Source organism: Rissa tridactyla, chromosome W (assembly GCF_028500815.1).
Source record: "Rissa tridactyla isolate bRisTri1 chromosome W, bRisTri1.patW.cur.20221130, whole genome shotgun sequence".
NCBI lineage: Eukaryota > Metazoa > Chordata > Aves > Charadriiformes > Laridae > Rissa > Rissa tridactyla.
Window position 1 is genome coordinate 4,865,487 of NC_071496.1, and position 24,505 is coordinate 4,889,991.

Consider the following 24,505-nt stretch of genomic DNA (forward strand, 5'->3'; position numbering starts at 1 on the left):
TGGAGTTAATTTTCTTCATAGCACCCTGTAGGGTGCTGTGTTTTGTATTTCTAACCAAACCACTGCTGATAAAAACACCAATATTTTGGCTATTGCTGAGTAGTGCTTGCACAGCATCGAGGCTTTCTCCCTCTTCTCCAAAGCCAGTAGGCTGGGGGTGGGCAAGAGGCTGGGAGGAGACACAGCTGGGACAGCTGACCTGAATTTATCAAAGGGTTATTCCATACCATATGACATTGTGCTCAGCAATAAAAGCCACGCTGGTTGTCTTAAATAACCTCCCTGTCCTCCATGTGCCTTAGCATAGCTTCTAGGAGGATCTGTTCCATGATCTTCCCAGGCACAGAGGTGAGGCTGACAGGTCGGTAGTTCCCAGGGTCCTCCTTACTACCCTTTTTAAAAACAGGTGCAATGTTTCCCTTTTTCCAGTCACCAGGGACTTCACCTGACTGCCATGACTTTTCGAATATCATGGATAGTGGCTTGGCAACTACATCAGCCAATTCCCTCAGGACTCTGTGATGCATCTCGTCAGGTCCCATAGACTTCTGTATGTTCAGGTTCCTCAGGTGGTCACAAACCTGATCTTCTTTTACAGTGGGAGGGACTGTGCTCCCCCAGTCCCCATTTTGCAGTCTATCCACTAGAAAGGTGTGGGAAGAGAGGCTGACAGTGAAGACTGAGGCAAAATAGTCGTTGAGTACCTCAGCCTTCTCCTTGTCTGTTGTTACCAGTTTGCCAGTCGTGTTCATTGGGGGGAGTACGCTTTCTTTGACCTTCCTTTTCTGGCTGACATACCTGTAGAAGCCCTTCTTATTCTTTGCATCCCTTGCCAAGTTCAGCTCCAGCTGTGCCTTGGCCTTCCTGACCTCATCCCTACACAACCAGGCAGCGTCCCTATACTCTTCCCAGGATACCTGTCCCTGGTTCCACTGCCTGTGCATTTCCTTCTTGCCCTTTAGTTTGACCAGCAGGTCTTGACTCAGCCATGCTGGTCTCTTGCCTTCCTTTACTGATTTCTTTCACCTGGGGATTGAGAGCTCTTGGGCTGTGTGGAAAGCATCCTTAAAGATCTGCCAGCTCTGTTCTGCTCCCTTGTCCCTGAGGGCACTTTCCCAGGGGGCCTATTCACTAATTGCTTGAAGAGATGGAAGTTTGCTTTCCTAAAATTCAGGGTCCTGACTTTACTCTTCCCCTGAACTGTATCCCTCAGGACTGTGAACTCCCCAAGTGTGTGATCACTGCAGCCCAGGCTGCCGCCAATCTTGACATCATCGATTGTCTCACTTGTGCTGGTGTCCAACAGGTCCAGTATCGTATTCCCTCTGGTAGGACTGTCTATTACTGGGCTTAAGAAGTTATCTTCGATGCACTCCAGGAGTCACCTGGATTGCCTACAGCTCGCTGTGCTACTTTTCACAGAATCACAGAATGTTAGGGGTTGGAAGCGACCTTCGGAGATCATCTAGTCCAACACCCCTGCCAAAGCAGGTTCACCTAGAGCAGGTTGCACAGGAATGCATCTGGGCAGGTTTTGAATATCTCCAGAGAAGGAGACTACACAGCCTCTCTGGGCAGCCTCTTCCAGTGCTCTGGCACCCTCAAAGTAAAGAAGTTTGCCTCATGTTGAGATGGAGTGTCCTGTATTCCAGCTTATGCCCGTTGCCCCTTGTCCTGTTGTTGGGCACCACTGAGAAGAGTCTGGCCCCATCCTCTTGACACCCACCCTTTAGATCTTGATAAGCATTGATGAGGTCCCCTCTCAGTCTCCTCTTCTCCAGGCTAAATAGACCCAGGTGTCTCAGCCTTTCCTCGTAAGAGAGGTGCTCCATTCCCTTCATAGAATCATAGAATGTGTTGGGTTGGAAGGGACCTTTAAAGGCCATCTAGTCCAACCCCCCTGCAATACGCAGGGACATCTTCCACTAGATCAGATTGCTCAGAGCCTCATCAAGCCTGGCCTTGAATGTCTCCAGGGATGGGGCCTCCACCACCTCTCTGGGCAACCTGGGCCAGTGTCTCACCACCCTCATTGTAAAGAACTTCTTCCTAATGTCTAATCTAAACCTACCCTGCTCTAGTTTAAAGCCATTGCCCCTCGTCCTATAGCTACATGCCTTTGCAAACAGTCCCTCCCCAGCTTTCTTGTAGGCCCCCTTCAGTTACTGGAATGACGCTATAAGGTCTCCCCAGAACCTTTTCTTCTCCAGGCTGAACAACCCCAACTCTCTCAGCCTGTCCTCATAGGAGAGATGCTCCAGCCCTTGGATCATCTTCATGGCCCTCCTCTGGACCCACTCCAACAGGTCATAGAATAGAATCATAGAATCATAGAGTTGCTGAGGTTGGAAGGGACCTTTAAGATCATCAAGTCCAACCATTAACCTACCCTGACAAAAACCACTTCTAAACCATGTCCCTAAGTACCACATCTACCCTTTTTTTAAACACCTCCAGGGATGGTGAATCCACCACCTCCCTGGGCAGCCTATTCCAATGTTTAATAACCCTTTCAGTGAAAAAAAGTTTCCTAATATCCAATCTAAACCTCCCCTGACATAACTTGAACCTGTTTCCTCTTGTCCTATCACTTGTCACCAGGGAGAAGAGGTCAGCCCCCATCTCTCTACAACCTCCTTTCAGGTAGTTGTAGAGGGTGATAAGGTCTCCCCTCAGCCTCCTCTTCTCCAGGCTAAACAACCCCAGCTCCCTCAGTCGTTCCTCATAAGGTTTGTCCTCCAGACCCCTCACCAGCTTTGTAGCCCTTCTCTGGACACGCTCCAACACCTCAATGTCCTTCTTGTAGTGAGGGGCCCAAAACTGAACGCAGTACTCGAGGTGGGGCCTCACCAGTGCTGAGTACAGGGGGATGATCACTTCCCTAGTCCGGCTCACCACACTATTCCTGATACAGGCTAGGATGCTGTTGGCCTTCTTGTCCACCTGGGCACACTGCTGGCTCATATTCAGCCAGCTGTCCACCAACACCCCCAGGTCCTTTTCTGCCGGGCAGCTTTCGAGCCACGCCGCCCCAATCCTGTAGCGCTGCATGGGATTATTGTGACCCAAGTGCAGGACCCGGCACTTGGCCTTGTTGAACCTCATACCATTGGCCTCAGCCCATCGGTCCAGCTGGTCCAGATCCCTCTGCAGAGCCAACCTACCCTCAAGCAGATCAACACGCCCACCTAGTTTAGTGTCATCTGCGAACTTACTGAGGGTGTATTTGATCCCCTCATCCAGATCATTGATAAAGATATTAAAGAGAACTGGCCCCAGCACCGAGCCCTGGGGGACACCACTTGTGACCGGACACCAACTGGATTTAACTCCATTTACCACCACTCTCTGGGCATGGCCATCCAGCCAGTTTTTTACCCAGCGAAGAATACACCTGTCCAGGCCATGAGCAGCCAGTTTCTCCAGGAGAATGCTGTGGGAAATGGTGTCAAAAGCTTTGCAAAAATCCAGATAGATAACATCCACAGCTTTTCCCTCATCCACTTAAGTGGGTCACCTTATCATAGAAGGAGATCAGGTTTGACAGGCATGACCTGCCTTTCACAAACCCATGCTGACTGGGCCTGATCACCCTGTTCTCCTGCATGTGCCGTGTAATGGCACTGAGGATGATCTGTTCCATGACCTTCCCAGGCACCGAGGTCAGACTGACTGGCCTATAGTTCCCTGGATCCTCCTTCCGGCCCTTCTTGTGGATGGGTGTCACATTTGCCAACCTCCAGTCAGCTGGGACCTCCCCGGTTATCCAGGACTGCTCATAAATGATGCAAAGTGGCCAGGTGATCACTTCCGCCAGCTCCTTCAGTACCCTTGGGTGGATCCCATCCAGCCCCATAGATTTGTGCACCTCCAGGTGCTGAAGCATGTCCCTCACCATTTCCCTTTGGATTACAGGGGCGTCATTCTGCTCCCCATCCCTGTCTTCTAGCTCAGGGGTCTGGGTACTCAGGGAACAACTGGTCCTACTGCTGAAGACTGAGGCAAAGACGGCATTAAGTACCTCAGCCTTTTCCTCATCCTTGGTCACTTTGTTACCGGCCCCATCTACTAGAGGACAGAGATTATCCTTAGTCCTCTTTTCATTGCTAATATATTTATAGAAACTTTTTTTGTTGTCCTTGACAACAGAAGCCAGGTTTAGTTCTAGCTGGGCTTTGGCCCTCCTGATTTTTTCCCTACATAGCTTCACTACCTCTTTGTAGTCCTCTTGAGTGGCCTGCCCTTCCTTCCAAAGGCCATAAATCCTCTTTTTTTCCCTAAGTTGCAACAGTAGCTCCCTGTTTAGCCAGGCCGGTCTTTTTCCCTGACGGCTTGTCTTCCGGCACGTGGGGATAGCCTGCTTCTGCGCCTTTAAGACTTCCTTCTTGAAAAACATCCAGGCTTCCTGGGCTCCTTTACCCTGGAGGACTGCCTCCCAGGGGACTTTGTCAACCAGGCTCCTGAAGGTCCATGTCCTTCTTGTGCTGAGGGCTCCAGAGCTGGATACAGTACTCCAGGTGGGGTCTCACGAGAGCAGAGTAGAGGGGGGGAATCACCTCTCTCGATCTGCTGGCCATGGTTCTTTTGATGCAGCCCAGGATGCAATTGGCCTTCTGGGCTGCAAGTGTACATTGTTGGCTCATGTCCAGCTTTTCATCCACCAGTACCCCCAAGTCCTTTTCTGCAGGGCTGCTCTCTATAACATCATCCCCCATCCTGTATTGATAAGGAGGATTGTCCCAACCCAAGTGCAGGACCTTGCACTTGGCCTTGTTGAACTTCATGAGGTCTGCACAGGCCCACCTCTCTAGCTCATCCAGGTCCCTCTGGATGACATCCCATCCCTCTGACCTGTCAACCGCACCACTCAGCTTGGTGTCATCTACAAACTTGCTGAGGGTGCACTTGATCCCACTGTCTAAATCATAGATGAAGATGTTGAACAGCACCGGTCCCAGTACAGATCCCTGAGGGACACCACTCGTCACCCCTCTCCATCTGGATATCAAGCCATTGACCACTACCCTCTGGATGTGACCATCCAGCCAGTTCCTTATCCACTAAACATTCCACCCATCAAATCCGTGTCTCTCCAACTTAGAGAGAAGGCTGTTGTGGGGGACCGTGTCAAAGGCCTTGCAGATGTCCAGATAGATGATATCCATAGCTCTGCCCTTGTCCGCTGATGCAGTCACTCCATTGTAGAAAGCCACTAGGTTGGTCAGGCAGGACTTGCCCCTGGTGAAGCCATGCTGGCTGTCTTGAATCACCTCCCTGTCCTCCATGTGCCTTAGCATAGCTTCTAGGAGGATCTGTTCCATAATCTTCCCAGGCACAGAGGTGAGGCTGACAGGTCGGTAGTTCCCGGGGTCCTCCTTTCTCCCCTTTTTAAAAACAGGTGCAATGTTTCCCTTTTTCCAGTCACCAGGGACTTCACCTGACTGCCATGACTTTTCAAATATCATGGAGAGTGGCTTGGCCTTGATCATCTTTGAAGCCCTCTGCTGGACTCTTTCCCGTAGTTCCCTGCCTGTCTTGAACTGGGGAGCCCAGAACTGGACACAGTACTCCAGCTGTGGCCTCACCAGGGCAGAGCAAGAGGGAGGATGACCTCCCTCGACCTGCTGGCCACACTCTTTTTAATGCGCCCCAGGAGACCATTGGCCTTCTTGGCCACAAGGGCACATTGCTGCCTCATGGTCAACTTGTTGTCCACCAGGACTCCCAGGTCCCTCTCTGCAGAGCTGCTTTCCAGCAGGTCAACCCCTAACCTGTACCAGTGTATGGGGTTATTCCTCCCTAGGTGCAGGACCCTACACTTACCCTTGTCAAACTTCATTAGGTTCCTCTCCACCCAACTCTCTAGCCTGTCCAGGTCTCGCTGAATGGCGGCACAGCCTTCTGGTGTGTCAGTCACTCCTCCCAGTTTTGTGTCATCAGCAAACTTGCTGAGGGTACACTGTCCCCTCATTGCTAATGAATATACCCTTGAAGAAGAACAGAAGGCTGATAACAAGGGAACATCTCTTTGCAGGAGGCACCAAAACTGCTTGAAAACTGGACAGCTGCTGGATGAAGCATAAAGTCAACAAAGATTTGCAGAAACTGGGGGAAAGGCGGCAGTGGGAGATTGCGACCACCGACTCAATTAGAGACCAAACAGGACTACCCCACCACGGTACTGGAGCACGTGCACATCAATTAAAGGACCTTATAACTTTAAATGAAAGCGTGAGACTGTACTAACCAATAGAAATTGTTAAGATAAGGTACTAACCGATAATTATAATTAAGGCTGTGTATTTCTGTGTTTTGAACTGTATAAATATTCCAGAGAGTTTGTAGGCCAGTGTGCTAACTTTGTGGATTACCACCTAGCACCCATCTCTGCAGAAATGATTTAAATAAATAATACCTCTGCTCTGTGTGTAATTGGCATCTTGCACATCAGGTAAACGACACCATTTTGTGACAACAATATAATCAATCTACCAGGCTGTATTTATATTTCAGCCATTGTTACCCATAATATAGGTTCTTATGATTGCCGGTGATAAATACACTGTCTGCAAAGCACGTGCAAATAAAGGTATTGTTACATATACAAAACGCGTGACACAGTTATAAACAATACAGCCTGGCTATAAATGTAGGAGAGAGATTCTCTAGAGAAGTTTCTAAGTTTCCCAGGGAAGCACTCAGTATATTCGAAGTCTTACCCAAAGGCGTCCCTATGGGGGGGAAGAAAGGCTCAGCCCATCGACTGATCCTGCAAGTCAGTGAAGCAGTTCTCCTCGACTTGTTCGCGATGGTGTCTTCCCTGACATCCCCCCTCTCTTGGGTTATTTTTATACTCTATGTTGTCTTCAAGGTGGAGTTTGAGTGACTTTAGTCATACATACTTTTCTTATGAGTGGTGTAAAACTCTCTTGCTTCACATTTAAAGGTATAGTTTACGAAAAAGTCAGGGCGCAGACTCAAGAAGGAGTGGTCGCACCTGGGAGGCGGGTAGCCTTCGGGATGGAGGTGTGTTTTGGTATTATAATGACATTATAATGAGCAAAGTTCGCACAAAGGACAGCATTTCATCAAAATTTGAAAAAATGTTGGCTCAGGGTAGCGAGTAGGCAGCTTATCTCTTCCACACTAAGCTAGTATGCAGCTTATCTGTTTCATGGTACCATCTCCTTCCTGTATCTGCTATACGTCATAAGGCAAGGCCACGGAATGGTTACATTACGTCCCGTGCCTCATGTAGCTTTGCAAGCATCCTTGCACAGGGAACCGCAGATGTTGCATTCTTCGCATGCCAGCCGCGGCTGTTTTCTACCTCAGAAGCCTCTTGATTTTATACTTTTACTTAATGTGTGAACAAAGCTGTACTTTTGTATTCTTGGCCAATTTAGTAATTATTCCGCACTTTGGGAAAGGAAATTTTGGAGGCTGGCCCTGGCGAACTGAGGAAGGGTGGTTGTGAGGCTGGAGGCGCCAGGAAAGCCTGGAGCCCCAAGGTCTGCGGGACCATGCAAGCGGTTCCCAAAGAGCTTTAGAACAAGCCACACTTTTCCCTCCTGGCTCTTTGGGCATGGGAGCAATCTCCAGGCATATGGAAATTTTGGAGGCTGGCGCAGCGCCAAGAGGGAAAGGGTGGTTGTGAGGCTGAAGGCGCCAGAAAGACTGCAGCCCCAAGGTCTGTGGGGCCATGCAAGCGGTTCCCAAAGAGCTTTAGAACAAGGCACAGTTTTCCCTCATGGCTCTTTGGGCGTGGGAGCAATCTCCAGACATATGGAAATTTTGGAGGCCAGCCCTGGAAAACTGAGAAAGGGTAGTTTTGAGGTTGAGGGCGCCAGGAAAGCCTGGAGCCTCAAGGTATGTCGGGCCATGCTAGAGGCTCCCAAAGAGCTTTAGAACAAGCCACACTTTTCCCTCCTGGCTCTTTGGGCGTGGGAGCAATCTCCAGACACATCGAAATTTTGGAGGCTGGTGCAGCGGAAAGTGGGGAAGCGTGGTTGTGAGGCTGAAGGCGCCAGGAAAGCCTGGAGCCCCAAGGTCTGTGGGGCCATGGAAGCGGTTCCCAAAGAGCTTTAGAACAAGGCATAGTTTTCCCTCATGGCTCTTTGGGCGTGGGAGCAATCTCCAGACATATGTAAATTTTGGAGGCTGGACGTAGCGAACTGAGGAAGGGTGGTTGTGAGGCTGAAGGCGCCAGGAAAGCATGCAGCCCCAAGGTCTGTGGGGCCATGCAAGCGGTTCCCAAAGAGCTTTAGAACAATGCAAAATTTTTTCCTCCTAGCTGTTGGAGTGGGAGACGGACCCGGAGTAACGATGGAGTTTCACTAAGAGTATGATCGTTCTCCCTTTATTCAAGTTTTCACAGAGTATATATAGACAGGCAATAAGAGCACGCGCTAGCGGCAGCTATATGATTGGCTTACAGTCTCTGTTCACGCGCTGTCCATGCAGGTCATTCACAGATCAGGTTGGTTACAAGAATTCACATAGTAAATTGCTTAGTCATTAGCACAACATGTTTTCTACCTTCTCAGTTCCCGTTTTTCCCATGTACTAATTCCATTTCTACCACCTGTTTTGCTCTTAATCTAATCTCTCATAGTAGGGAGGTTGGCTCACATGACCATTTTCTCTCAGACACATTCCTACACCTAGCTCTTTGGGCGTGGGAGCAATCTCCAGACATATGGAAATTTTGGAGGCCGGCCCTGGCGAACTGAGAAAGGGTGGTTGTGAGGCTGAAGGCAGCAGGAAAGCCCGTAGTTCCAAGGTCTGTGGGGCTACGCAAGCGGTTCCCAAAGAGCTTTAGAACAAGGCATAGTTTTCCCTGCTGGCTCTTTGGGCGGGGGACCCATCTCCAGCCATATGGCCATTTTTGCGCCTGGCGCGGCGCCAAGTGGGAAAGGGTGGTTTTGAGGCTGAAGGCAGCAGGAAAGCCTGCAGCCCCCAGGTCTGTGGGGCTACGCAAGCGGTTCCCAAAGCGCTTTAGAACAAGGCATAGTTTTCCCTGCTGGCTCTTTGGGCGTGGGACCCATCTCCAGCCATATGGCCATTTTTGCGCCTGGCGCGGCGCCAAGTGGGAAAGGGTGGTTTTGAGGCTGAAGGCAGCAGGAAAGCCTGCAGCCCCCAGGTCTGTGGGGCTACGCAAGCGGTTCCCAAAGCGCTTTAGAACAAGGCATAGTTTTCCCTGCTGGCTCTTTGGGCGTGGGACCCATCTCCAGCCATATGGCCATTTTTGTGCCTGGCACGTCGCCAAGTGGGAAAGGGTGGTTTTGAGGCTGAAGGCAGCAGGAAAGCCTGCAGCCCCCAGGTCTGTGGGGCTACGCAAGCGGTTCCCAAAGAGCTTTAGAACAAGGCATAGTTTTCCCTGCTGGCTCTTTGGGCGGGGGACCCATCTCCAGCCATATGGCCATTTTTGTGCCTGGCGCGGCGCCAAGTGGGGAAGGGTGGTTTTGAGGCTGAAGGCAGCAGGAAAGCCTGCAGCCCCCAGGTCTGTGGGGCTACGCAAGCGGTTCCCAAAGAGCTTTAGAACAAGGCATAGTTTTCCCTGCTGGCTCTTTGGGTGTGGGACCCATCTCCAGCCATATGCCCATTTTTGTGCCTGGCACGTCGCCAAGTGGGAAAGGGTGGTTTTGAGGCTGAAGGCAGCAGGAAAGCCTGCAGCCCCCAGGTCTGTGGGGCTACGCAAGCGGTTCCCAAAGAGCTTTAGAACAAGGCATAGTTTTCCCTGCTGGCTCTTTGGGCGGGGGACCCATCTCCAGCCATATGGCCATTTTTGTGCCTGGCGCGGCGCCAAGTGGGGAAGGGTGGTTTTGAGGCTGAAGGCAGCAGGAAAGCGTGCAGCCCCCAGGTCTGTGGGGCTACGCAAGCGGTTCCCAAAGAGCTTTAGAGCAAGGCATAGTTTTCCCTGCTGGCTCTTTGGGCGGGGGACCCATCTCCAGCCATATGGCCATTTTTGTGCCTGGCGCGGCGCCAAGTGGGAAGGGGTGGTTTTGAGGCTGAAGGCAGCAGGAAAGCCTGCAGCCCCCAGGTCTGTGGGGCTACGCAAGCGGTTCCCAAAGAGCTTTAGAACAAGGCATAGTTTTCCCTGCTGGCTCTTTGGGCGTGGGACCCATCTCCAGCCATATGGCCATTTTTGTGCCTGGCGCGGCGCCAAGTGGGGAAGGGTGGTTTTGAGGCTGAAGGCAGCAGGAAAGCCTGCAGCCCCCAGGTCTGTGGGGCTACGCAAGCGGTTCCCAAAGAGCTTTAGAACAAGGCATAGTTTTCCCTGCTGGCTCTTTGGGCGGGGGACCCATCTCCAGCCATATGGCCATTTTTGTGCCTGGCGCGGCGCCAAGTGGGAAGGGGTGGTTTTGAGGCTGAAGGCAGCAGGAAAGCCTGCAGCCCCCAGGTCTGTGGGGCTACGCAAGCGGTTCCCAAAGAGCTTTAGAACAAGGCATAGTTTTCCCTGCTGGCGCTTTGGGCGGGGGACCCATCTGCAGCCATATGGCCATTTTTGTGCCTGGCGCGGCGCCAAGTGGGAAAGGGTGGTTTTGAGGCTGAAGGCAGCAGGAAAGCCTGCAGCCCCCAGGTCTGTGGGGCTACGCAAGCGGTTCCCAAAGAGCTTTAGAACAAGGCATAGTTTTCCCTGCTGGCTCTTTGGGCGTGGGACCCATCTCCAGCCATATGGCCATTTTTGTGCCTGGCGCGGCGCCAAGTGGGAAAGGGTGGTTTTGAGGCTGAAGGCAGCAGGAAAGCCTGCAGCCCCCAGGTCTGTGGGGCTACGCAAGCGGTTCCCAAAGAGCTTTAGAACAAGGCATAGTTTTCCCTGCTGGCTCTTTGGGCGTGGGACCCATCTGCAGCCATATGGCCATTTTTGTGCCTGGCGCGGCGCCAAGTGGGAAGGGGTGGTTTTGAGGCTGAAGGCAGCAGGAAAGCCTGCAGCCCCCAGGTCTGTGGGGCTACGCAAGCGGTTCCCAAAGAGCTTTAGAACAAGGCATAGTTTTCCTGCTGGCTCTTTGGGCGGGGGACCCATCTCCAGCCATATGGCCATTTTTGTGCCTGGCGCGGCGCCAAGTGGGAAAGGGTGGTTTTGAGGCTGAAGGCAGCAGGAAAGCCTGCAGCCCCCAGGTCTGTGGGGCTACGCAAGCGGTTCCCAAAGAGCTTTAGAACAAGGCATAGTTTTCCCTGCTGGCTCTTTGGGCGGGGGACCCATCTCCAGCCATATGGCCATTTTTGTGCCTGGCGCGGCGCCAAGTGGGAAGGGGTGGTTTTGAGGCTGAAGGCAGCAGGAAAGCCTGCAGCCCCCAGGTCTGTGGGGCTACGCAAGCCGTTCCCAAAGAGCTTTAGAACAAGGCATAGTTTTCCCTGCTGGCTCTTTGAGCGGGGGACCCATCTCCAGCCATATGGCCATTTTTGTGCCTGGCGCGGCGCCAAGTTGGAAGGGGTGGTTTTGAGGCTGAACGCAGCAGGAAAGCCTGCAGCCCCCAGGTCTGTGGGGCTACGCAAGCGGTTCCCAAAGAGCTTTAGAACAAGGCATAGTTTTCCCTGCTGGCTCTTTGGGCGGGGGACACATCTCCAGCCATATGGCCATTTTTGTGCCTGGCGCGGCGCCAAGTGGGAAGGGGTGGTTTTGAGGCTGAAGGCAGCAGGAAAGCCTGCAGCCCCCAGGTCTGTGGGGCTACGCAAGCGGTTCCCAAAGAGCTTTAGAACAAGGCATAGTTTTCCCTGCTGGCTCTTTGGGCGTGGGACCCATCTCCAGCCATATGGCCATTTTTGTGCCTGGCGCGGCGCCAAGTGGGAAAGGGTGGTTTTGAGGCTGAAGGCAGCAGGAAAGCCTGCAGCCCCCAGGTCTGTGGGGCTACGCAAGCGGTTCCCGAAGAGCTTTAGAACAAGGCATAGTTTTCTCTGCTGGCTCTTTGGGCGTGGGACCCATCTCCAGTCATATGGCCATTTTTGTGCCTGGCGCGGCGCCAAGTGGGAAAGGGTGGTTTTGAGGCTGAAGGCAGCAGGAAAGCCTGCAGCCCCCAGGTCTGTGGGGCTACGCAAGCGGTTCCCAAAGAGCTTTAGAACAAGGCATAATTTTCCCTGCTGGCTCTTTGGGCGTGGGACCCATCTGCAGCCATATGGCCATTTTTGTGCCTGGCGCGGCGCCAAGTGGGAAAGGGTGGTTTTGAGGCTGAAGGCAGCAGGAAAGCGTGCAGCCCCCAGGTCTGTGGGGCTACGCAAGCGGTTCCCAAAGAGCTTTAGAACAAGGCATAGTTTTCCCTGCTGGCTCTTTGGGCGTGGGACCCGTCTCCAGCCATATGGCCATTTTTGTGCCTGGCGCGGCGCCAAGTGGGAAAGGGTGGTGTTTTGAGGCTGAAGGCAGCAGGAAACCTGCAGCCCCCAGGTCTGTGGGGCTACGCAAGCGGTTCCCAAAGAGCTTTAGAACAAGGCATAGTTTTCCCTGCTGGCTCTTTGGGCGGGGGACCCATCTCCAGCCATATGGCCATTTTTGTGCCTGGCGCGGCGCCAAGTGGGAAAGGGTGGTGTTTTGAGGCTGAAGGCAGCAGGAAAGCCTGCAGCCCCCAGGTCTGTGGGGCTATGCAAGCGGTTCCCAAAGAGCTTTAGAACAAGGCATAGTTTTCCCTGCTGGCTCTTTGGGCGGGGAACCCATCTCCAGCCATATGGCCATTTTTGTGCCTGGCGCGGCGCCAAGTGGGAAAGGGTGTTTTTTTTAGGCTGAAGGCAGCAGGAAAGCCTGCAGCCCCCAGGTCTGTGGGGCTACGCAAGCGGTTCCCAAAGAGCTTTAGAACAAGGCATAGTTTTCCCTGCTGGCTCTTTGGGCGGGGAACCCATCTCCAGCCATATGGCCATTTTTGTGCCTGGCGCGGCGCCAAGTGGGAAGGGGTGGTTTTGAGGCTGAAGGCAGCAGGAAAGCGTGCAGCCCCCAGGTCTGTGGGGCTACGCAAGCGGTTCCCAAAGAGCTTTAGAACAAGGCATAGTTTTCCCTGCTGGCTCTTTGGGCGTGGGACCCATCTCCAGCCATATGGCCATTTTTGTGCCTGGCGCGGCGCCAAGTGGGAAAGGGTGGTTTTGAGGCTGAAGGCAGCAGGAAAGCCTGCAGCCCCCAGGTCTGTGGGGCTACGCAAGCGGTTCCCAAAGAGCTTTAGAACAAGGCATAGTTTTCCCTGCTGGCTCTTTGGGCGTGGGACCCATCTCCAGCCATATGGCCATTTTTGTGCCTGGCGCGGCGCCAAGTGGGAAAGGGTGGTTTTGAGGCTGAAGGCAGCAGGAAAGCCTGCAGCCCCCAGGTCTGTGGGGCTACGCAAGCGGTTCCCAAAGAGCTTTAGAACAAGGCATAGTTTTCCCTGCTGGCTCTTTGGGCGGGGGACCCATCTCCAGCCATATGGCCATTTTTGTGCCTGGCGCGGCGCCAAGTGGGAAAGGGTGGTTTTGAGGCTGAAGGCAGCAGGAAAGCCTGCAGCCCCCAGGTCTGTGGGGCTACGCAAGCGGTTCCCAAAGAGCTTTAGAACAAGGCATAGTTTTCCCTGCTGGCTCTTTGGGCGGGGGACCCATCTGCAGCCATATGGCCATTTTTGTGCCTGGCGCGGCGCCAAGTGGGAAAGGGTGGTTTTGAGGCTGAAGGCAGCAGGAAAGCGTGCAGCCCCCAGGTCTGTGGGGCTACGCAAGCGGTTCCCAAAGAGCTTTAGAACAAGGCATAGTTTTCCCTGCTGGCTCTTTGGGCGTGGGACCCATCTCCAGCCATATGGCCATTTTTGTGCCTGGCAGAGCGCCAAGTGGGAAAGGGTGGTTTTTTTAGGCTGAAGGCAGCAGGAAAGCCTGCAGCCCCCAGGTCTGTGGGGCTACACAAGCGGTTCCCAAAGAGCTTTAGAACAAGGCATAGTTTTCCCTGCTGGCTCTTTGGGCGGGGGACCCATCTGCAGCCATATGGCCATTTTTGTGCCTGGCGCGGCTCCAAGTGGGAAAGGGTGGTTTTGAGGCTGAAGGCAGCAGGAAAGCCTGCAGCCCCCAGGTCTGTGGGGCTGCGCAAGCGGTTCCCAAAGAGCTTTAGAACAAGGCATAGTTTTCCCTGCTGGCTCTTTCGGCGGGGGACCCATCTCCAGCCATATGGCCATTTTTGTGCCTGGCGCGGCGCCAAGTGGGAAGGGGTGGTGTTTTGAGGCTGAAGGCAGCAGGAAAGCCTGCAGCCCCCAGGTCTGTGGGGCTACGCAAGCGGTTCCCAAAGAGCTTTAGAACAAGGCATAGTTTTCCCTGCTGGCTCTTTGGGCGGGGGACCCATCTCCAGCCATATGGCCATTTTTGTGCCTGGCGCGGCGCCAAGTGGGAAAGGGTGGTTTTGAGGCTGAAGGCAGCAGGAAAGCCTGCAGCCCCCAGGTCTGTGGGGCTACGCAAGCGGTTCCCAAAGAGCTTTAGAACAAGGCATAGTTTTCCCTGCTGGCTCTTTGGGCGGGGGACCCATCTCCAGCCATATGGCCATTTTTGTGCCTGGCGCGGCGCCAAGTGGGAAAGGGTGGTTTTGAGGCTGAAGGCAGCAGGAAAGCCTGCAGCCCCCAGGTCTGTGGGGCTACGCAAGCGGTTCCCAAAGAGCTTTAGAACAAGGCATAGTTTTCCTGCTGGCTCTTTGGGCGGGGGACCCATCTCCAGCCATATGGCCATTTTTGTGCCTGGCGCGGCGCCAAGTGGGAAAGGGTGGTTTTGAGGCTGAAGGCAGCAGGAAAGCCTGCAGCCCCCAGGTCTGTGGGGCTACGCAAGCGGTTCCCAAAGAGCTTTAGAACAAGGCATAGTTTTCCCTGCTGGCTCTTTCGGCGGGGGACCCATCTCCAGCCATATGGCCATTTTTGTGCCTGGCGCGGCGCCAAGTGGGAAAGGGTGGTTTTGAGGCTGAAGGCAGCAGGAAAGCCTGCAGCCCCCAGGTCTGTGGGGCTACGCAAGCGGTTCCCAAAGAGCTTTAGAACAAGGCATAGTTTTCCCTGCTGGCTCTTTGGGCATGGGACCCATCTGCAGCCATATGGCCATTTTTGTGCCTGGCGCGGCGCCAAGTGGGAAAGGGTGGTTTTGAGGCTGAAGGCAGCAGGAAAGCCTGCAGCCCCCAGGTCTGTGGGGCTACGCAAGCGGTTCCCAAAGAGCTTTAGAACAAGGCATAGTTTTCCCTGCTGGCTCTTTGGGCGGGGGACCCATCTGCAGCCATATGGCCATTTTTGTGCCTGGCGCGGCGCCAAGTGGGAAAGGGTGGTTTTGAGGCTGAAGGCAGCAGGAAAGCCTGCAGCCCCCAGGTCTGTGGGGCTACGCAAGCGGTTCCCAAAGAGCTTTAGAACAAGGCATAGTTTTCCCTGCTGGCTCTTTGGGTGGGGGACCCATCTGCAGCCATATGGCCATTTTTGTGCCTGGCGCGGCGCCAAGTGGGAAAGGGTGGTTTTGAGGCTGAAGGCAGCAGGAAAGCCTGCAGCCCCCAGGTCTGTGGGGCTACGCAAGCGGTTCCCAAAGAGCTTTAGAACAAGGCATAGTTTTCCCTGCTGGCTCTTTGGGCATGGGACCCATCTCCAGCCATATGGCCATTTTTGTGCCTGGCGCGGCGCCAAGTGGGAAAGGGTGGTTTTGAGGCTGAAGGCAGCAGGAAAGCCTGCAGCCCCCAGGTCTGTGGGGCTACGCAAGCCGTTCCCAAAGAGCTTTAGAACAAGGCATAGTTTTCCCTGCTGGCTCTTTGGGCAGGGGAACCCATCTCCAGCCATATGGCCATTTTTGTGCCTGGCGCGGCGCCAAGTGGGAAGGGGTGGTTTTGAGGCTGAAGGCAGCAGGAAAGCCTGCAGCCCCCAGGTCTGTGGGGCTACGCAAGCGGTTCCCAAAGAGCTTTAGAACAAGGCATAGTTTTCCCTGCTGGCTCTTTGGGCGGGGGACCCATCTCCAGCCATATGGCCATTTTTGTGCCTGGCGCGGCGCCAAGTGGGAAAGGGTGGTTTTGAGGCTGAAGGCAGCAGGAAAGCCTGCAGCCCCCAGGTCTGTGGGGCTACGCAAGCGGTTCCCAAAGAGCTTTAGAACAAGGCATAGTTTTCCCTGCTGGCTCTTTGGGCGGGGGACCCATCTCCAGCCATATGGCCATTTTTGTGCCTGGCGCGGCGCCAATTGGGAAAGGGTGGTTTTGAGGCTGAAGGCAGCAGGAAAGCCTGCAGCCCCCAGGTCTGTGGGGCTACGCAAGCGGTTCCCAAAGAGCTTTAGAACAAGGCATAGTTTTCCCTGCTGGCTCTTTGGGCGGGGGACCCATCTGCAGCCATATGGCCATTTTTGTGCCTGGCGCGGCGCCAAGTGGGAAAGGGTGGTTTTGAGGCTGAAGGCAGCAGGAAAGCCTGCAGCCCCCAGGTCTGTGGGGCTACGCAAGCGGTTCCCAAAGAGCTTTAGAACAAGGCATAGTTTTCCTGCTGGCTCTTTGGGCGTGGGACCCATCTCCAGCCATATGGCCATTTTTGTGCCTGGCGCGGCGCCAAGTGGGAAAGGGTGGTTTTGAGGCTGAAGGCAGCAGGAAAGCCTGCAGCCCCCAGGTCTGTGGGCCTACGCAAGCGGTTCCCAAAGAGCTTTAGAACAAGGCATAGTTTTCCCTGCTGGCTCTTTGGGCGTGGGACCCATCTCCAGCCATATGGCCATTTTTGTGCCTGGCACGGCGCCAAGTGGGAAGGGGTGGTGTTTTGAGGCTGAAGGCAGCAGGAAAGCCTGCAGCCCCCAGGTCTGTGGGGCTACGCAAGCGGTTCCCAAAGAGCTTTAGAACAAGGCATAGTTTTCCCTGCTGGCTCTTTGGGCGGGGGACCCATCTCCAGCCATATGGCCATTTTTGTGCCTGGCGCGGCGCCAAGTGGGAAAGGGTGGTTTTGAGGCTGAAGGCAGCAGGAAAGCCTGCAGCCCCCAGGTCTGTGGGGCTACGCAAGCGGTTCCCAAAGAGCTTTAGAACAAGGCATAGTTTTCCTGCTGGCTCTTTGGGCGGGGGACCCATCTCCAGCCATATGGCCATTTTTGTGCCTGGCGCGGCGCAAAGTGGGAAAGGGTGGTTTTGAGGCTGAAGGCAGCAGGAAAGCCTGCAGCCCCCAGGTCTGTGGGGCTACGCAAGCGGTTCCCAAAGAGCTTTAGAACAAGGCATAGTTTTCCCTGCTGGCTCTTTGGGCGGGGGACCCATCTCCAGCCATATGGCCATTTTTGTGCCTGGCGCGGCGCCAAGTGGGAAGGGGTGGTGTTTTGAGGCTGAAGGCAGCAGGAAAGCCTGCAGCCCCCAGGTCTGTGGGGCTACGCAAGCGGTTCCCAAAGAGCTTTAGAACAAGGCATAGTTTTCCCTGCTGGCTCTTTGGGCGGGGGACCCATCTCCAGCCATATGGCCATTTTTGTGCCTGGCGCGGCGCCAAGTGGGAAAGGGTGGTTTTGAGGCTGAAGGCAGCAGGAAAGCCTGCAGCCCCCAGGTCTGTGGGGCTACGCAAGCGGTTCCCAAAGAGCTTTAGAACAAGGCATAGTTTTCCCTGCTGGCTCTTTGGGCGTGGGACCCATCTCCAGCCATATGGCCATTTTTGTGCCTGCCGCGGCGCCAAGTGGGGAAGGGTGGTTTTGAGGCTGAAGGCAGCAGGAAAGCCTGCAGCCCCCAGGTCTGTGGGGCTACGCAAGCGGTTCCCAAAGAGCTTTAGAACAAGGCATAGTTTTCCCTGCTGGCTCTTTGGGCGGGGGACCCATCTCCAGCCATATGGCCATTTTTGTGCCTGGCGCGGCGCCAAGTGGGAAAGGGTGGTTTTGAGGCTGAAGGCAGCAGGAAAGCCTGCAGCCCCCAGGTCTGTGGGGCTACGCAAGCGGTTCCCAAAGAGCTTTAGAACAAGGCATAGTTTTCCCTGCTGGCTCTTTGGGCGGGGGACCCATCTCCAGCCATATGGCCATTTTTGTGCCTGGCGCGGCGCCAAGTTGGAAGGGGTGCTTTTGAGGCTGAACGCAGCAGGAAAGCCTGCAGCCCCCAGGTCTGTGGGGCTACGCAAGCGGTTCCCAAAGAGCTTTAGAACAAGGCATAGTTTTCCCTGCTGGCTCTTTCGGCGGGGGACCCATCTCCAGCCATATGGCCATTTTTGTGCCTGGCGCGGCGCCAAGTGGGAAAGGGTGGTTTTGAGGCTGAAGGCAGCAGGAAAGCCTGCAGCCCCCAGGTCTGTGGGGCTACGCAAGCGGTTCCCAAAGAGCTTTAGAACAAGGCATAGTTTTCCCTGCTGGCTCTTTGGGCATGGGACCCATCTCCAGCCATATGGCCATTTTTGTGCCTGGCGCGGCGCCAAGTGGGAAAGGGTGGTTTTGAGGCTGAAGGCAGCAGGAAAGCCTGCAGCCCCCAGGTCTGTGGGGCTACGCAAGCGGTTCCCAAAGAGCTTTAGAACAAGGCATAGTTTTCCCTGCTGGCTCTTTGGGCGGGGGACCCATCTGCAGCCATATGGCCATTTTTGTGCCTGGCGCGGCGCCAAGTGGGAAAGGGTGGTTTTGAGGCTGAAGGCAGCAGGAAAGCCTGCAGCCCCCAGGTCTGTGGGGCTACGAAAGCGGTTCCCAAAGAGCTTTAGAACAAGGCATAGTTTTCCCTGCTGGCTCTTTGGGCGTGGGACCCATCTCCAGCCATATGGCCATTTTTGTGCCTGGCGCGGCGCCAAGTGGGAAAGGGTGGTTTTGAGGCTGAAGGCAGCAGGAAAGCCTGCAGCCCCCAGGTCTGTGGGGCTACGCAAGCGGTTCCCAAAGAGCTTTAGAACAAGGCATAGTTTTCCCTGCTGGCTCTTTGGGCGTGGGACCCATCTCCAGCCATATGGCCATTTTTGTGCCTGGCGCGGCGCCAAGTGGGAAAGGGTGGTTTTGAGGCTGAAGGCAGCAGGAAACCTGCAGCCCCCAGGTCTGTGGGGCTACGCAAGCGGTTCCCAAAGAGCTTTAGAACAAGGCATAGTTTTCCCTGCTGGCTCTTTGGGCGGGGGACCCATCTCCAGCCATATGGCCATTTTTGTGCCTGGCGCGGCGCCAAGTGGGAAGGGGTGGTTTTTAGGCTGAAGGCAGCAGGAAAGCCTGCAGCCCCCAGGTCTGTGGGGCTACGCAAGCGGTTCCCAAAGAGCTTTAGAACAAGGCATAGTTTTCCCTGCTGGCTCTTTGGGCGGGGGACCCATCTCCAGCCATATGGCCATTTTTGTGCCTGGCGCGGCGCCAAGTGGGAAAGGGTGGTTTTGAGGCTGAAGGCAGCAGGAAAGCCTGCAGCCCCCAGGTCTGTGGGGCTACGCAAGCGGTTCCCAAAGAGCTTTAGAACAAGGCATAGTTTTCCCTGCTGGCTCTTTGGGTGTGGGACCCATCTCCAGCCATATGGCCATTTTTGTGCCTGGCGCGGCGCCAAGTGGGGAAGGGTGGTTTTGAGGCTGAAGGCAGCAGGAAAGCCTGCAGCCCCCAGGTCTGTGGGGCTACGCAAGCGGTTCCCAAAGAGCTTTAGAACAAGGCATAGTTTTCCCTGCTGGCTCTTTGGGCGGGGGACCCATCTGCAGCCATATGGCCATTTTTGTGCCTGGCGCGGCGCCAAGTGGGAAAGGGTGGTTTTGAGGCTGAAGGCAGCAGGAAAGCCTGCAGCCCCCAGGTCTGTGGGGCTACGCAAGCAGTTCCCAAAGAGCTTTAGAACAAGGCATAGTTTTCCCTGCTGGCTCTTTGAGCATGGGACCCATCTCCAGCCATATGGCCATTTTTGCGCCTGGCGCGGCGCCAAGTGGGAAGGGGTGGTTTTGAGGCTGAAGGCAGCAGGAAAGCCTGCAGCCCCCAGGTCTGTGGGGCTACGAAAGCGGTTCCCAAAGAGCTTTAGAACAAGGCATAATTTTCCCTGCTGGCTCTTTGGGCGTGGGACCCATCTCCAGACATATGGCCATTTTTGTGCCTGGCGCGGCGCCAAGTGGGAAGGGGTGATTTTGAGGCTGAAGGCAGCCGGAAAGCCTGCAGCCCCCAGGTCTGTGGGGCTACGCAAGCGGTTCCCAAAGAGCTTTAGAACAAGGCATAGTTTTCCCTGCTGGCTCTTTGGGCGGGGGACCCATCTCCAGCCATATGGCCATTTTTGTGCCTGGCGCGGCGCCAAGTGGGAAAGGGTGGTTTTGAGGCTGAAGGCAGCAGGAAAGCCTGCAGCCCCCAGGTCTGTGGGGCTACGCAAGCGGTTCCCAAAGAGCTTTAGAACAAGGCATAGTTTTCCCTGCTGGCTCTTTGGGCGGGGGACCCATCTCCAGCCATATGGCCATTTTTGTGCCTGGCGCGGCGCCAAGTTGAAGGGGTGGTTTTGAGGCTGAAGGCAGCAGGAAAGCCTGCAGCCCCCAGGTCTGTGGGGCTATGCAAGCGGTTCCCAAAGAGCTTTAGAACAAGGCATAGTTTTCCCTGCTGGCTCTTTGGGCGGGGGACCCATCTCCAGCCATATGGCCATTTTTGTGCCTGGCGCGGCGCCAAGTTGGAAGGGGTGCTTTTGAGGCTGAACGCAGCAGGAAAGCCTGCAGCCCCCAGGTCTGTGGGGCTACGCAAGCGGTTCCCAAAGAGCTTTAGAACAAGGCATAGTTTTCCCTGCTGGCTCTTTGGGCGTGGGACCCATCTCCAGCCATATGGCCATTTTTGTGCCTGGCACGTCGCCAAGTGGGAAAGGGTGGTTTTGAGGCTGAAGGCAGCAGGAAAGCCTGCAGCCCCCAGGTCTGTGGGGCTACGCAAGCGGTTCCCAAAGAGCTTTAGAACAAGGCATAGTTTTCCCTGCTGGCTCTTTGGGCGTGGGACCCATCTCCAGCCATATGGCCATTTTTGTGCCTGGCACGGCGCCAAGTGGGAAAGGGTGGTTTTGAGGCTGAAGGCAGCAGGAAAGCCTGCAGCCCCCAGGTCTGTGGGGCTACGCAAGCGGTTCCCAAAGAGCTTTAGAACAAGGCATAGTTTTCCCTGCTGGCTCTTTGGGCGGGGGACCCATCTCCAGCCATATGGCCATTTTTGTGCCTGGCATGGCGCCAAGTGGGAAAGGGTGGTTTTTTTAGGCTGAAGGCAGCCGGAAAGCCTGCAGCCCCCAGGTCTGTGGGGCTACGCAAGCGGTTCCCAAAGAGCTTTAGAACAAGGCATAGTTTTCCCTGCTGGCTCTTTGGGTGTGGGACCCATCTCCAGCCATATGGCCATTTTTTTGCCTGGCTCGGCGCCAAGTGGGAAGGGGTGGTCTTGAGGCTGAAGGCAGCAGGAAAGCCTGCAGCCCCCAGGTCTGTGGGGCTACGCAAGCGGTTCCCAAAGAGCTTTAGAACAAGGCATAGTTTTCCCTGCTGGCTCTTTGAGCGGGGGACCCATCTCCAGCCATATGGCCATTTTTGTGCCTGGTGCGGCGCAAAGTTGGAAGGGGTGGTTTTGAGGCTGAAGGCAGCAGGAAAGCCTGCAGCCCCCAGGTCTGTGGGGCTACGCAAGCGGTTCCCAAAGAGCTTTAGAACAAGGCATAGTTTTCCCTGCTGGCTCTTTGGGCGGGGGACCCATCTCCAGCCATATGGCCATTTTTGTGCCTGGCGCGGCGCCAAGTGGGGAAGGGTGGTTTTGAGGCTGAAGGCAGCAGGAAAGCCTGCAGCCCCCAGGTCTGTGGGGCTACGCAAGCGGTTCCCAAAGAGCTTTAGAACAAGGCATAGTTTTCCCTGTTGGCTCTTTGGGCGTGGGACCCATCTCCAGCCATATGGCCATTTTTGTGCCTGGCGCGGCGCCAAGTGGGAAAGGGTGGTTTTGAGGCTGAAGGCAGCAGGAAAGCCTGCAGCCCCCAGGTCTGTGGGGCTACGCAAGCGGTTCCCAAAGAGCTTTAGAACAAGGCATAGTTTTCCCTGCTGGCTCTTTGGGCGGGGGACCCATCTCCAGCCATATGGCCATTTTTGTGCCTGGCGCGGCGCCAAGTGGGAAAGGGTGGTTTTGAGGCTGAAGGCAGCAGGAAAGCCTGCAGCCCCCAGGTCTGTGGGGCTACGCAAGCGGTTCCCAAAGAGCTTTAGAACAAGGCATAGTTTTCCCTGCTGGCTCTTTGGGCGGGGGACCCATCTCCAGCCATATGGCCATTTTTGTGCCTGGCATGGCGCCAAGTGGGAAAGGGTGGTTTTGAGGCTGAAGGCAGCAGGAAAGCCTGCAGCCCCCAGGTCTGTGGGGCTACGCAAGCCGTTCCCAAAGAGCTTTAGAACAAGGCATAGTTTTCCCTGCTGGCTCTTTGGGCGTGGGACCCATCTGCAGCCATATGGCCATTTTTTTGCCTGGCGCGGCGCCAAGTGGGAAGGGGTGGTCTTGAGGCTGAAGGCAGCAGGAAAGCCTGCAGCCCCCAGGTCTGTGGGGCTACGCAAGCAGTTCCCAAAGAGCTTTAGAACAAGGCATAGTTTTCCCTGCTGGCTCTTTGAGCGGGGGACCCATCTCCAGCCATATGGCCATTTTTGTGCCTGGCGCGGCGCCAAGTGGGAAGGGGTGGTTTTGAGGCTGAAGGCAGCAGGAAAGCCTGCAGCCCCCAGGTCTGTGGGGCTACGCAAGCGGTTCCCAAAGAGCTTTAGAACAAGGCATAGTTTTCCCTGTTGGCTCTTTGGGCGTGGGACCCATCTCCAGCCATATGGCCATTTTTGTGCCTGGCGCGGCGCCAAGTGGGAAGGGGTGGTTTTGAGGCTGAAGGCAGCAGGAAAGCCTGCAGCCCCCAGGTCTGTGGGGCTACGCAAGCGGTTCCCAAAGAGCTTTAGAACAAGGCATAGTTTTCCCTGCTGGCTCTTTGGGCGTGGGACCCATCTCCAGCCATATGGCCATTTTTGTGCCTGGCACGGCGCCAAGTGGGAAAGGGTGGTTTTGAGGCTGAAGGCAGCCGGAAAGCCTGCAGCCCCCAGGTCTGTGGGGCTACGCAAGCGGTTCCCAAAGAGCTTTAGAACAAGGCATAGTTTTCCCTGCTGGCTCTTTGGGCGGGGGACCCATCTCCAGCCATATGGCCATTTTTGTGCCTGGCACGGCGCCAAGTTGGAAGGGGTGCTTTTGAGGCTGAACGCAGCAGGAAAGCCTGCAGCCCCCAGGTCTGTGGGGCTACGCAAGCGGTTCCCAAAGAGCTTTAGAACAAGTCATAGTTTTCCCTGCTGGCTCTTTGGGCGTGGGACCCATCTCCAGCCATATGGCCATTTTTGTGCCTGGCGCGGCGCCAAGTGGGAAAGGGTGGTTTTGAGGCTGAAGGCAGCAGGAAAGCCTGCAGCCCCCAGGTCTGTGGGGCTACGCAAGCGGTTCCCAAAGAGCTTTAGAACAAGGCATAGTTTTCCCTGCTGGCTCTTTGGACGGGGGACCCATCTCCTGCCATATGGCCATTTTTGTGCCTGGCGCGGCGCCAAGTTGGAAGGGGTGCTTTTGAGGCTGAACGCAGCAGGAAAGCCTGCAGCCCCCAGGTCTGTGGGGCTACGCAAGCGGTTCCCAAAGAGCTTTAGAACAAGGCATAGTTTTCCCTGCTGGCTCTTTGGGCGTGGGACCCATCTCCAGCCATATGGCCATTTTTGTGCCTGGCGCGGCGCCAAGTGGGAAGGGGTGGTTTTGAGGCTGAAGGCAGCAGGAAAGCCTGCAGCCCCCAGGTCTGTGGGGCTACGCAAGCGGTTCCCAAAGAGCTTTAGAACAAGGCATAGTTTTCCCTGCTGGCTCTTTGAGCGGGGGACCCATCTCCAGCCATATGGCCATTTTTGTGCCTGGCGCGGCGCCAAGTGGGAAGGGGTGGTTTTGAGGCTGAACGCAGCAGGAAAGCCTGCAGCCCCCAGGTCTGTGGGGCTACGCAAGCGGTTCCCAAAGAGCTTTAGAACAAGGCATAGTTTTCCCTGTTGGCTCTTTGGGCGTGGGACCCATCTCCAGCCATATGGCCATTTTTGTGCCTGGCGCGGCGCCAAGTGGGAAGGGGTGGTTTTGAGGCTGAAGGCAGCAGGAAAGCCTGCAGCCCCCAGGTCTGTGGGGCTACGCAAGCGGTTCCCAAAGAGCTTTAGAACAAGGCATAGTTTTCCCTGCTGGCTCTTTGGGCGTGGGACCCATCTCCAGCCATATGGCCATTTTTGTGCCTGGCACGGCGCCAAGTGGGAAAGGGTGGTTTTGAGGCTGAAGGCAGCCGGAAAGCCTGCAGCCCCCAGGTCTGTGGGGCTACGCAAGCAGTTCCCAAAGAGCTTTAGAACAAGGCATAGTTTTCCCTGCTGGCTCTTTGGGCGGGGGACCCATCTCCAGCCATATGGCCATTTTTGTGCCTGGCACGGCGCCAAGTTGGAAGGGGTGCTTTTGAGGCTGAACGCAGCAGGAAAGCCTGCAGCCCCCAGGTCTGTGGGGCTACGCAAGCGTTTCCCAAAGAGCTTTAGAACAAGGCATAGTTTTCCCTGCTGGCTCTTTGGGCGTGGGACCCATCTCCAGCCATATGGCCATTTTTGTGCCTGGCGCGGCGCCAAGTGGGAAAGGGTGGTTTTGAGGCTGAAGGCAGCAGGAAAGCCTGCAGCCCCCAGGTCTGTGGGGCTACGCAAGCTGTTCCCAAAGAGCTTTAGAACAAGGCATAGTT